The sequence below is a fragment of the Moschus berezovskii genome, chromosome 20 (assembly GCF_049115385.1).
Source record: "Moschus berezovskii isolate FMDL1 chromosome 20, NW_MosBer_1.0, whole genome shotgun sequence".
In the NCBI taxonomy this organism is placed as follows: domain Eukaryota; kingdom Metazoa; phylum Chordata; class Mammalia; order Artiodactyla; family Moschidae; genus Moschus; species Moschus berezovskii.
The window spans coordinates 723,619-736,455 of NC_142479.1; the positions used below are offsets into that span (position 1 = coordinate 723,619).

At 43.3% G+C, this 12,837-nt stretch overlaps 1 non-coding gene across 1 annotated transcript; it reads left to right on the forward strand.

Moving 5' to 3' along the window:
* The first annotated feature begins 1,044 nt into the window (after positions 1-1,044).
* Positions 1,045-1,151, forward strand: LOC148774601 (U6 spliceosomal RNA). The gene has a single exon (XR_016035608.1). It is a non-coding gene; the product is annotated as a U6 spliceosomal RNA (small nuclear RNA).
* The last annotated feature ends 11,686 nt before the right edge of the window (positions 1,152-12,837 follow it).

Below are 12,837 nucleotides of genomic sequence, written 5' to 3' on the forward strand. Positions count from 1 at the left end.
GGTCGTTCCTGAGAATTAATTTTGCCCCCAGGATTCTTAGAAATTGGGTCTTTACATCTTGGAGGTATCAGAGGCAGGAGAGGGCACACAGCACCAAATCCATGGCACAGAGTGCAACACAGAGCATCCTACCTGGGGGCGTGGAATCAGAAACCCAGCACTGAGAAAGGGTCATGCACAGACACAAGATTTATGGAGGCCATGCAGGGAAAGGAAATATATGGGTTACATGTCATACCGCTCTGGATGCAACCATTTTTCACACAGCAGAATCTGTGAGAGAAAAGACAAAGGAGAAAGACAAAGAAAAGTGGGGAGGGGCTTTCCCTGGTGGTCCAGTGGTTAAGAGTCTGCCTTCCAATGCAGGGGACGAGGGTTTGATCCCTGGTGGGGGAACTAAGATCCCACAAGCCATGGGGCAATTAAGTATGCAAGTTACAACTACTGAGCCCGGGAGCCACATCTAGAGAGAAGCCCGCGCCCCACAGTGAAAGACCCCACACGCTGCAATCAGGACCCGCCACAGCCAAAAAAATAATCCATTAAAAATATTTAAAAAGAAAAGTGGGGAAAGGAAAGGTAAAATAGAGAAAGAGAAGGTTGGAGCCTCCTCCTGGCCACCTGGCTGAGCCCTCGGCAGCAACTCGGCAGCCACTCAGCATTAGCACTCTCTCAGCATCCCTGCTGTCTCCATGGTGATTTAATGTGATTCTGATGGATGTGACTAGTTCATGAACGCTTCCTGGAGCTGGGCACTGTTGTTGCTAGCTCTGTTTTCCAGATGAGAAAACAATGCTTCCGAGATTGTTAACAACTTATCCCAAATCACTGAGTTGATAAAATTGTGGAATCAGGCATTGAACCTAGGCAGTTTCAGGCCCAAGCGTGTGTTCTTGGTGAGCAAAGTAAAAAATAAGATGGTGTTTAATGGAGAACATGAACATATACTGAGTCCTTAATATATACCTGGAATGTAATCCTCACAACACTCCTGCAAGGGAGGTATCATTATTGCCATTTTATAGATGAAGAAACTGAGGGTCAGTGCTCACTGTGGCAGCACATACACTTAAACTGGAATGATACAAAGAAGATTACCATGGCCCCTGCTCAAGGATGACATGCAAACTGGGGGAGCATTTCATGAAAACTGGGGAATATTTCATGTTTTTATGGCAGAAACCATCACAACATTGTAAAGCGATTTTCGATGCATGATACAGGATGCTCGGGGCCGGTGCACTGGGATGAACCAGAGGGATGGGGTGTGGAGGGAGGTGGTAGTAATTGATTCATGTCAATGTACGGCACAACCAATACAATAATGTAAGTAATTAGCCTCCAATTAAAATAAATAAATTTTTAAAAAATAAAATTTAAAAGTATGAATAAAACGGGGACCATTTTTTTTAAAAAATTGAGGCTCAGAGAGGTTAAGTAACTTATCTAAAGTCGCACTGCTTAGTGAAAGGGTCCTGGTCTGGGGCCCTGCACCTCCTCTCAGTGTCTGTTTTCTGTCTGAAATAAATCCTGCTTGCTTACTACCATATTGTTGTTTTGCTGCTAAATTTTATTTATTTATTTGGCTGCTTCCGGTCTTCACTGTGGCATGTGGAATCTAGTTCCCTGACCAGGGATCAAACCCAGGCCCCCTACAATGGGACTACAGTGTCTTAGCCACTAGACCATCAGGGAAGTCCCCCATATGCTTTCTTATTCTTTCTTCCAAATGGAATTCTCAGGAATTTCATGGATTGAACTAAGTAATTAAAAATCTCTTCTTTAGATATTTTTAGTTCTGTACATCCAAACCAAACACCTAGTGTATTTTTCAGAATTTGAAAGAAGTCTATTAAAGACAGCGTGCAAGAAAACCACTGTGTAAAATATGTTTTATAACTTCTTCTGTTTTAGTTAATTAGGCTTTCTAAAGTTTGAAGAAAAAAAAAAAGGAGACAGAAACCTGTTTTTAATGATTTAGAATTAGGATTCATGAATACACTGGATTCTTTTTTGGTATTAATGGAAAGCAGAGAGTAAATGTGGTGGGAAACTATGAGGGTCCAGAGATTCAGACTTTAGCCTGGAAGAGACATTAAAGAGGTATTTCAGGAACTTACCTGGTGGTCCAGTGGCTAAGACTCTGAGATCCCAATGCAGTGGGTGTGGGTTCTATCCCTGGTCAGGGAACTGGGTCCCACACGCCACAGGAAGATTGAAGATATGTGCTGCAACTAAGACCCGATGCAGTGAAATAAATACTTAATAAATAAGATAAATATTTAAAAGAAACCTCAATTATTAAAAAAAAAAAGAAAAAAGATTAAATTCTAACTTATTTTAGAAATAGCTTGAGTGTCTGCTAGTCAACAGTAGAGCTAAGGCCAGAACCTGGGGTTTCCCAATTCTTAAACCATTGCTTTTTTCTTAGACATGAACCATGAATCGCTTTAGAGAATACTCCTTTCTCCTCTCTCTTAATCCAGATGGGGGAATAAAAGTGAGAAAGCTTAAAGACTGTTAAAAAACAATTAGGATATTAAACATCAAGTTATCCTGGAAGGAGGTCAGGACGGTGACCACGGAGGCTGGAGTTGAGGGAGGAGCACCAGGCAAGCTAAGGTCATATGAAGTGACTAGAGGAAGCGGGTGATCAGAAGCTTTCGTTACTTGTATTCAGCTGAACACTGTGAACAGAAAGCCTTTTTAAATCCTTGGCTAAATCAAAACCTGGAAAGTGAGGACTTCTAACCTTCAAGAAAGAAAAGCTGAGCATGAGACAAAAAGATACTTGTTTTTATACTTAACTTAGTAGGGAAAAGGAAAGAAAAAAAAAAAAAAGATGTCAACTCAGCCGGGTCCCAATTCCAGCCCTGGGAAGCACAAAGCCCACCCGTCTTGGTTTTATTTTTAAGGATAGAATTTTTTCCCTTCCTTGGCCAAGTTCAGTGTGTAGGATCTTAGTTCCCTTACCAAGGATCAAACCTTTACCCCCTGGAAGCGTGAAGTCTTAACCACTGGACTGCCAGGGAAGTCCCGCCCTCCCCTCCTTGGTTTTTGTAAATAGTCCTGAAGGGCTTTCTTGGTTTCTAGACTACTGAGATCTTGCTTCCATGTGTAAATTGAGTACAATTTCCTAAAGAGATGGAAGGCAGGCTTTACATCCCATGTGATTCATGGGGTCGCAAAGAGTTGGACACTACTGAGCGACTGAACTGAACTGAATAGGGAACAGATTTGACTGGGAATGTTGGGTTACCATCTAACAGTGACACATCATTTTCCCCTGCCTGGGCTCGGCTTCCCTCCATCCAGCTGGCTTTTCTTTCCTGGGCTTATTTCTTTCCTTTCCACCCTCTGCCCTCCTCCCCTCTCCTTGCAGAAGCAGAAACAAGAAGCTCTTCCTCTAATCTCCAGCCTGGCAGGTTTTCCCTCCCCTGGAGTCCAGGTGCCTGTAGCATTTGCTCCTCAGTGGCTTTCCCCCAAGGAGACAGCTCCCTCCTTCTTATTCCCAAAAAGGAATTGTGGGGCCAATTGTTAAGATTTTTTAAAATTATTTTTTTCATGTCTTCACTCAAGATGGGAAAAATCTCTGAAGTTTAAGGTGGCACCTGCCTGTCCTGTGGTGTTTATATTTTTTCAAGGCTTTGTTCTGTCTGGAATTTTATTATAATAACTACTGATGGGACTTCCTTAATGGTCTAGTGGTTAAGATTCTGAGCTTCCAATGCACGGGGGTCACAGGTTCAATCCCTGGTCAGGGAATTAAGATCCCACATGCCACATGGTGTGGCCAAAAAGCAAGACAAACAATCACCACAACAAAAAAACTAATGGGAATGAACATACCTTGATGTTTATATAATTTTAATAAATCACCTTCAAAATGATAAAGCATTAGTAATCAAATAGAGTTCACTCAGTCGTGTCCAACTCTTTGGGACCCCACAGACTGTAGCACGCGAGGCTCCTCTGTCCATAGGATTTTCCCAGGCAAGAATATTGGAGTGGGTTGTCATTTCCTCTCCCAGGGGAATCTTCCCAACCCAGGGATCAAACCCGTGTCTCCGGTATTGGCAGGTGGATTCTTTACCACTGAGCCACATGGGAAGGCTAGCTTCTATCAATGATTCACACCAAAAGGTGGTTCAATGAAGCAGCGATGATGAGGCAGTGCTAGAATTAAAAGGGGAATCAGGTACCCTTGAAACTCAAACCTAATAATAGTAGAAAACATCACCCACTCATAGCGTATACACAGATCTGAAACTGTTTCCTTGAGAACGTTTCTGTTTGGGGGATAATTCTATTATTTGAAGACTCTAAGTAATGACAGGCTAACAGTGAAGATGCCTCAGTGACCTGATAGCCATGCCCTGGAGAGATAGCCGAGAGAGGGGTCCCCAACCTCCGGGATCTCATACCTGATGATCTGAGGTGGAGCTGATGTAATAATAATAGGAATAAAGTGCACAATAAATATAATGCACTTGAATCATCCTGAAACCACCCTCCTTCTCCAATTCATGGAAAAAATTCTCTTCCATGAAACTGGTCCCTGGTGCCAAAAAGTTTGGGGATATTCAAAGGAATGATTTTTGTCTTTCACACCTGCGCTGTTTTACTTCTAACCGCCCCATCCCACAAGGCTTTACCTGTTCCGAGTGTCACACGTCCCCTCCTGTGAGGGGCAGGGTGCCCGCCAGTGCTCAGGCCTCAGGGCCCCCCTGAGCGCTGCTGGTCTGTTCTTCTCATCCTGGATGTGTGAGGTGTTACCCTAAGGTTTTCCTGCTACCCTGTTTCTCTAGTTCCTCCTGAATCTTCCTAGATAAACCTGCCTAAATGATGCAAGAAATATCTAATGAAAATGTGACTTTCTCCAGTTTAATGACACCTGGGTTGTGTCTGCCACACTCTCTCCACAGCTGCACCTGTCGTTTCTGTTTCGTTTTCAGCCTTTAATTTTACACTGGAGTACAGCTGACTAGCAACATTGTGATGGCTTCAGGTGGGCAGCAAAGGGACTCAGACATACGTACACATGTACCCATTCTCCCCCAAACCCCTCTCCCATCCAGGCTGCCACAGAACATTAAGCAGAGTTCCCTATGCTGTACAGGAGGTCCTTTATTATCCATTTTATTGTCAGATTTTATTTACTCCTTACTTTCCTTATGTCCCCTAAATGAGTTTCCTCAAAACCCAGTTTCTCTCCTCTCAGGCCCCATAGCTAGTGTTCCATTTTCACAGTCAGCTTGCCTCATGTAGGAGGCTGCTCCTCTCCTCTTAGGGAGGGTGGTGGGCGGTGGGGCACACTGGTGCAGTGAGGGAGGGTGCCTTCGCCACCTGCAGCCTGCGGCCCGAACAGCCGCAAGGCTCCCCAGTGGCGCAGTGGCACAGACGCTGCCTGCCAATGCAGAAGACGCAGGAGACTTGGGTTGGATCCCTGGGTCTGACAGATCTCCTGGAGTAGGAAATGGCAACCCACTGCAGTATTCTTGTCTGGAAAATTGCATGGAAAGGAGGAACCTGGCAGGCTACAGTCCATGGGGTTGCAAAGAGTCAGACAAGACTGAGCACATCCCAGCTCACTTTTGGAGGGTTTAATTATGCCTTAATGCTCGTTATCATAATTAAGCAGAAACAGTGATTCTAATTAGCATATTTACAGAAAACACACCAGTATGCTTCCCTGGTGGCTCAGATGGTAAAGAACCTATCTGCAATGCAGGAGACCCAGGTTTGATACCTGGGTCGGAAGATCCCCTGGAAAAGGAAATGGCGACACACTTCAGTGTTCTTGCCTGGAGAATTCCATGGACAGAGAAGCCTGGCGGGCTACAGTCCACAGGGTTGCAAAGAGTCAGACATGACTGAGCAAATAACAACACAAGTAGATCCATATAACTGCACACTTCACCTACTCATAGCTTAATGGTGTTCCATCCTTGTTTCCTTTGCCCTGCTTTCCCTTTCAGCTTGAATGAGCACAACTTTTGAAGTCTTTAATTTATGACTATTTTAACTTATGCAAGTCCTGCTAGAGGGTGACAGATGGTGAATGTCAAAAACCCAGAGGGAGGGTTTCTGTTTAGCCTTTGATTTTTGTTTTGCTTTTTAAGCCAGAGAAATGTCCAATTGTGCTCATAGTTTGTCGGAGAATGTGATGGCACCCCACTCTAGTACTGTTGCCTGGAAAATCCCATGGACGGAGGTGCCTGGTAGGCTGCAGTCCATGGGGTCGCTAAGAGTCGGACATGACTAAGAGACTTCACTTTCACTTCTTACTTTCATGCATTGGAAAAGGAAATGACATCCCACTCCAGTGTTCTTGCCTGGAGAATCCCAGGGACGGAAGGAGCCTGGTGGGCTGCCGTCTATGGGGTCACACAGAGTCGGACATGACTAATGCTTACCAGGCTTCCGTGTCCATGGGATTCTCCAGGCAAGAATACTGGAGTGGGTTGCTGTGCCCTCCTCCATGGGATCTCCTGACCCAGGGATCAAACCTGAGTCTCCTGCATTGACAGGGGTATTCTTTATCACTGAGCCACCAGGAAAGCCCTCACATGAACCTACAGTTGGGCAAAATCATCTACCACAAAGCCTATTTTATAATGAAGTGTTGACTAGTTCATGTAATTTATTGACTGCTACATCTGGAGATGGAGAAGGCAATGGCAAGCCACTCCAGCATTATTGCCTGGAAAATCCCATGGATGGAGAAGCCTGGTGGGCTGTAGTCCATGGGGTCGCTGGGGGTCGGACACGGCTGAGCGACTTCACTTTCACTTTTCATTTTCACACATTGGAGAAGGAAATGGCAACCCACTCCAGTGTTCTTGCCTGGAGAATCCCAGGGACGGGGGAGCCTGGTGGGCTTCCATCTATGGGGTCACACAGAGTCGCACACGACTGAAGTGACTTAGCAGCAGCAGCACCTGGAGAAGGGAATAGCAACCCACTCCAGTATTCTTGCCTGGAGAGTTCCATGGACAGAGGAGCCTGGTGGGCTACAGTCCATGGGGTTGCACAGAGTTGGACACGACTGATGCGACTTAGCACGTGCACAAGCACACTGAACTTGAAAACCAGAATGGCTGTCTGGGTACAGATGGTCTCAGTGTATTTGCCCTGTACTCTTGTGATCAAGTGGGTAACTGGGAGCTGTGGCTCACTGGCTGCCCAGCACCATAAATGAGTATCCTACTGCACATGGCTAGCCACCCCTCCCAAAAAAACCCAGATACAAAATTTAAAATATGGTTTCCACTGAACATCTATCACTTTTGCATCACTATAAAGCCAAAAAGTTGCTAAGCCAAAGCATCTTAAGTCACGGACTGCCCGTACAAACTTAAGACACCTGGGCAGCCAGTCTCCCCCACAGTTTCTGCAGCAGCTCATTAGTGATTAAGACTCCAGGACCAGAGACAAACCTTTGTGTTCACAATTAGAGATAAAGCAATACAAGCAAATAGCTCTGAGAAGGGGAGGGTATAGAGGGTTAAAGTCCTCTGTGTGTGTTCTCAGTCACTCACTCTTGTCTGACTCTTTGCTGAGACCGCTAGGCTCCTCTGTCCATGGAATTTTCTAGGCAAGAATACTGGGATGAGGTGCCATTTCCTATTCCAAGGGATCTTCCCGACCCAGAGATCAAACCTGTGTCTTTTGGTCTCCTGCACTGGCAGGTGGATTCTTTACCACTAGCACCACCTGGGAAGCCCCAGTTAAAGTTTTGCTAATATGTAAATAATTGATACGATTGGAAAGGAAAAGTGGATAGGAGGACCTGGAAAAAAAAAAAAAGTGTGTCAGAGACAGGAAGGGCATGCCGAACAAACGCTCAGGTTACTCACAATCTTCCCCAGTGATGACCCCAAACCAGTCCCAAGATTAGTGACTGATCAAAGATGAGAACATGAGAGCTGGCCAAAATCAAAAGAAAGGTTAGCAACTGAAGGAGCTGTTATCAGAGTCTAAATCTCTGTTTTACTTCTTCAGTCCATTAGAGAAGAGAAAACAGCGAAGTTTGGAGCTACTTGTATTTTATACGCTACTGCATTTCACCGATAGATATTTGCTAGTGATTATCAAGTAATCAGAATTTTATAATACTTTAGTTTTAATCATTAAATACATTGACCACCTAAAAAGGCATATGAAGTAAAAACGTATTTTTGACAAGCCTTATGACAAGTCAACTTCTTTAAAATCATAGGATCTATTTTTTTTAATTAGTTGGAGTACTTCTTGATTAAAACCATTCACTGTGAGATTTCCTTGGAAGTCCAGTGACTAAGAATCCGTCATTGCAGGGGACGTGAGTTCCATCCCTGGTCTGGGATGATTCCACATGTTGCAAGGCACGTAAGCCTGAGAGCCACAACTACTGAGCCCACATGCCACAGCGACTGAAGACCAAGCAGCCTAAAGCCTGTGCTCTGCAACAAGAGAAGCCACTGCAGTAGGCAGACCGTGTACTGCAAGTAGAAAGGGGTGGTCCCACGCTCACGACAACTAGAGAAAGCCCGCACCCAGCAACGAAGACCCAGCTCAGCCTTAAACAAATAAATAAAAAGAACCAGGGTTGGTACCTGCTCGGGGAACTAAGATCTCACATGCCACAACTAGAGGAAGCCTGGGTTCTGCAAGAAAGGCCCAGTGCAGCCAAAACAAAGAATTTTAAATAAAAGAAACCTATTCACTGTTACCAGATCTATTCAGTGCTCATGAATCACACTGTGGACACTATCATTCAAGGGGGGAGGGGGGACTCTAAAATGAAAAAAAAAAAAAAAATCAGAAACCTTAACTTAGAAATAAATGAATAAAATGTATTCATGGATGAATGTTCCCAGATTTCCTCTTGGCCTGTTTCTGCACAGTCCATATTTCCAACTAACATAAAATGAGACTTCTTTCCTTTGGGATGGACTATTAGAATGATAGAGAAGCTAGACCAGAGTGGCGAGGGCCAGGGGAAGGACCAGCCCATGATGCTGCGGTGATCTATAAAACAAGGAGCCAGTGGGGGCATATGGAGACAGGGAGCTGCAGGGTTTTGGTTTGTAGGCAGTTTGTGGCGGTTCAGGCTGTAACTGCCTTTCCAGCAGTTATACAGTGTGAGAGAACTGGGGAATGAAGAAAGGGGATCTGGTAAGTAGTGTTATGAGTTCTGAATTGGATTCCCTGTGATTTTTCTTTGAGAGACAACATGAAAATTGGTATTCATCTTTAAAATTATTTTGGGCAGTGCAACATGCTGCTCTGTAGAAACTGAGCTACATGGGGACCCAGGATGATTAGGGTTATGAAAAAATTCGTATGTGATACAATCATTACTACAGTAAATCAGAAATAACCCCAAATGCCTCACAATAGTGAATCAGCTCAGCAACATGATGAGAGAAAATATGTCATTAAGGCTGCATGGGGGCTTTGGGAGTGAGGCCATTCAGAGTCTCACTGAGAATCTCTTAATTTCTTAATTTATACATTGAGAATAATTACGTCTAAATTTAGAGTTACTGGGAAGATTAAATAAATGAAAATATGTATAAAATTCCTAAAAGAGTGTATGACTCATTGTACTCATGGTAGCTAATATTATAAACAGTGGTCCCCAAACTTTTTGGCACCGGGGACCAGTTTCATAGAAGAGAATTTTTCCACAGACTAGGGGAACAGGCAGGGAGGGATGGCTTCGGGGTGATTCAAGCACATTACATTTTGTTGTAGTTCAGTTGCTCAGTCATGTCCAACTCTTTGCAACTCCATGGGCTGCAGCATGCCAGACTTCCCTGTCCTTCGCCATCTCCTGGAGCTGGCTCAAACTCATGTACATTGAGTCAGTGATGCTTTCCTACCATCTGGTCCTCTTGTCCCCTTCTCCTCCTGCCTTTAATCTTTCCCAGCATCAGTCTTTTCTAATGAGTCGGCTCTTCGCATCTGGTGGCCAAAGTATGGAGTTTCAGATTCACCATCAGTCCTTCCAATGAATATTCAGGACTGACTTCCTTTAGGATGGACTGGTTTGATCCCCTTGCAGTTCAAGGGACTCTCAAGAGTCTTCTCCAACACCACAGTTCAAAAGCATCAGTTCCTCATCGCTCAGCCTTCTCTATAGTCCAACTCTCAAATCCATACTTGAAACTGGAAAAACTACAGCATTACATTTATTGTGCACTTTATTTCTAATGTGAGGCCACTACTGATCTGATGGGAGGTACCAATGGGTCTGTGGCCCAGAGGTTGGGGACCCCTGTTATAAAATATCTTAGTGATGTTAAAAATAATAAGCATGAGGGATAAATCATTAGATATACAATAATTAAATTACAAAGCATAAAGTTACCATGTTTGTACATTAACAAGTACAGGAAGCATATTTTGAAGAATTGAGGTCAGCTCAATTGTTTTCATGATGCCCAGAAGAAGAGAACAGGCTCAGATTGAAGAACAGTGATTTAGAATCAATATAAAAGAACATTAGCATTATAAAGCGCTGAAGAAATCTATAAAAGAAAACATTCACACCTTTTCCTCTAGAGATTAAAAAGATAATTACATTGGTTTCTCATTTATTTCCCTGATTATAACGGTCAAAGATAATTTATATTGGCTTTGATAGGTGTTCTTTGCTTCGGGGGTTTCTCCTTTCTAACTGTGTTTATTTAGTCTAATAGAAAATGAATTTGCATTCCTTGAACTTCTACCATATGAAGGTGGGTAGGTGACTAAGAAGAATGTTTAAAAGCTGGGGAAATCTCCTTGGAATTTAAAAGGTTCTGGGAATAATCCAAAAAGTAGATAATCCATGGAAGAATTAACTGTACATAAATTTGGTAATCGTCCAGTATCTTTCTCCTTTTTTTAAAAAATTCTAAATTGAAGCACTGTTATTTTACAGTGTTTTAGGTATATAGCATAGTGATTCAAACACACACACACACACACACACACACACATATATTCTGTTTTAGGTTCTTTTCCACTGTAGGTTATTATAAGATATTGGATATAGCTCCTTGTGTCATACAGTAGGTTCCTGTTTTTTTTTTTTTTCAAATCTATTTTATATATAGTAGTAGGACACCCAAAAAAGATGTCCTTTTCATTATAGGGGACTGGAATGCAAAAGTAGGAAGTCAAGAAACACCTGGAGTAACTGGCAAATTTGGCCTTGGAGCACGGAATGAAGCAGGGCAAAGGCTAATAGAGTTTTGTCAAGAGAATGCACTGGTCATAGCAAACACCCTCTTCCAACAGCACAAGAGAAGACTCTACACATGGACATCACCAGATGGTCAACACCGAAATCAGATTGATTATATTCTTTGCAACCAAAGATGGAGAAGCTGTATACAGTTAGCGAAAACAAGACCAGGAGCTGACTGTGGCTCAGATCACGAACTCCTTATTGCGAAGTTCAGACTTAAATTGAAGAAAGTAGGGAAAACCACTAGACCATTCAGATATGACCTCAATCAAATCCCTTATGATTATACAGTGGAAGTGAGAAATAGATTTAAGGGACTAGATCTGATTGATAGAGTGCCTGATGAACTCTGGACGGAGGTTCGTGACATTGTACAGGAGACAGGGACCAAGACCATCCCCATGGAAAAGAAATGCAAAAGAGCGAAATGGCTGTCTGAGGAGGCCTTACAAATAGCTGTGAAAAGAAGAGAGGCGAAAAGCAAAGGAGAAAAGGAAAGATATAAGCATCTGAATGCAGAGTTCCAAAGAATAGCAAGGAGAGATAAGAAAGCCTTCCTCAGTGATCAATGCAAAGAAATAGAGGAAAACAACAGAATAGGAAAAACAAGAGAGCTGTTCAAGAAAATTAGAGATTCCAAGGGAACTTTTCATGCAAAGATGGGCTCAATAAAGGACAGAAATGGTATGGACCTAACAGAAGCAGAAGATATTAAGAAGAGGTGGCAGGAATACACAGAAGAACTGTACAAAAAAGATCTTAATGACCAAGATAGTCACGGTAACGTGATCACTGACCTAGAGCCAGACATCTTGGAATGTGAAGTCAAGTGGGCCTTAGAAAGCATCACTACGAACAAAGCTAGTGGAGGTGATGGAATTCCAATTGAGCTATTTCAAGTCTTGAAAGATGATGCTGTGAAAGTGCTGCACTCAATATGCCAGCAGATTTGGAAAACTTAGCAGTGGCCACAGGACTGGAAGAGTTCAGTCTGCATTCCAATCCCAAAGAAAGGCAATGCCAAAGAATGCTCAAACTACCGCACAATTGCACTCATCTCACACGCTAGTAAAGTCATGCTCAAAATTCTCCAAGCCAGGCTTCAGCAGTATGTAAACCGTGAACTCCCAGATGTTCAAGCAGGTTTTAGAAAAGGCAGAGGCACCAGAGATCAAATTGCCAACATCCGCTGGATCATGGAGAAAGCAAGAGAGTTTCAGAAAAACATCTATTTCTGCTTTATTGACTATGCCAAAGCCTTTGACTGTGTCGATCACAATAAACTGTGGAACATTCTGAAAGAGATGGGAATCCCAGACCACCTGACCTGCCTCTTGAGAAACCTGTATGCAGGTCAGGAAGCAACTGTTAGAACTGGACATGGAACAACAGACTGGTTCCAAATAGGAAAAGGTGTACGTCAAGGTTGTATATTGTCACCTTGCTTATTTAACTTATATGCAGAGTACATCATGAGGAACGCTGGGCTGGAAGAAGCACAAGCTGGAATCAAGATTGCCGAGAGAAATATCAATAACCTCAGATATGCAGATGACACTACCCTTATGGCAGAAAGTGAAGAGGAACTCAAAAGCCTCTTGATGAAAGTGAAAGAG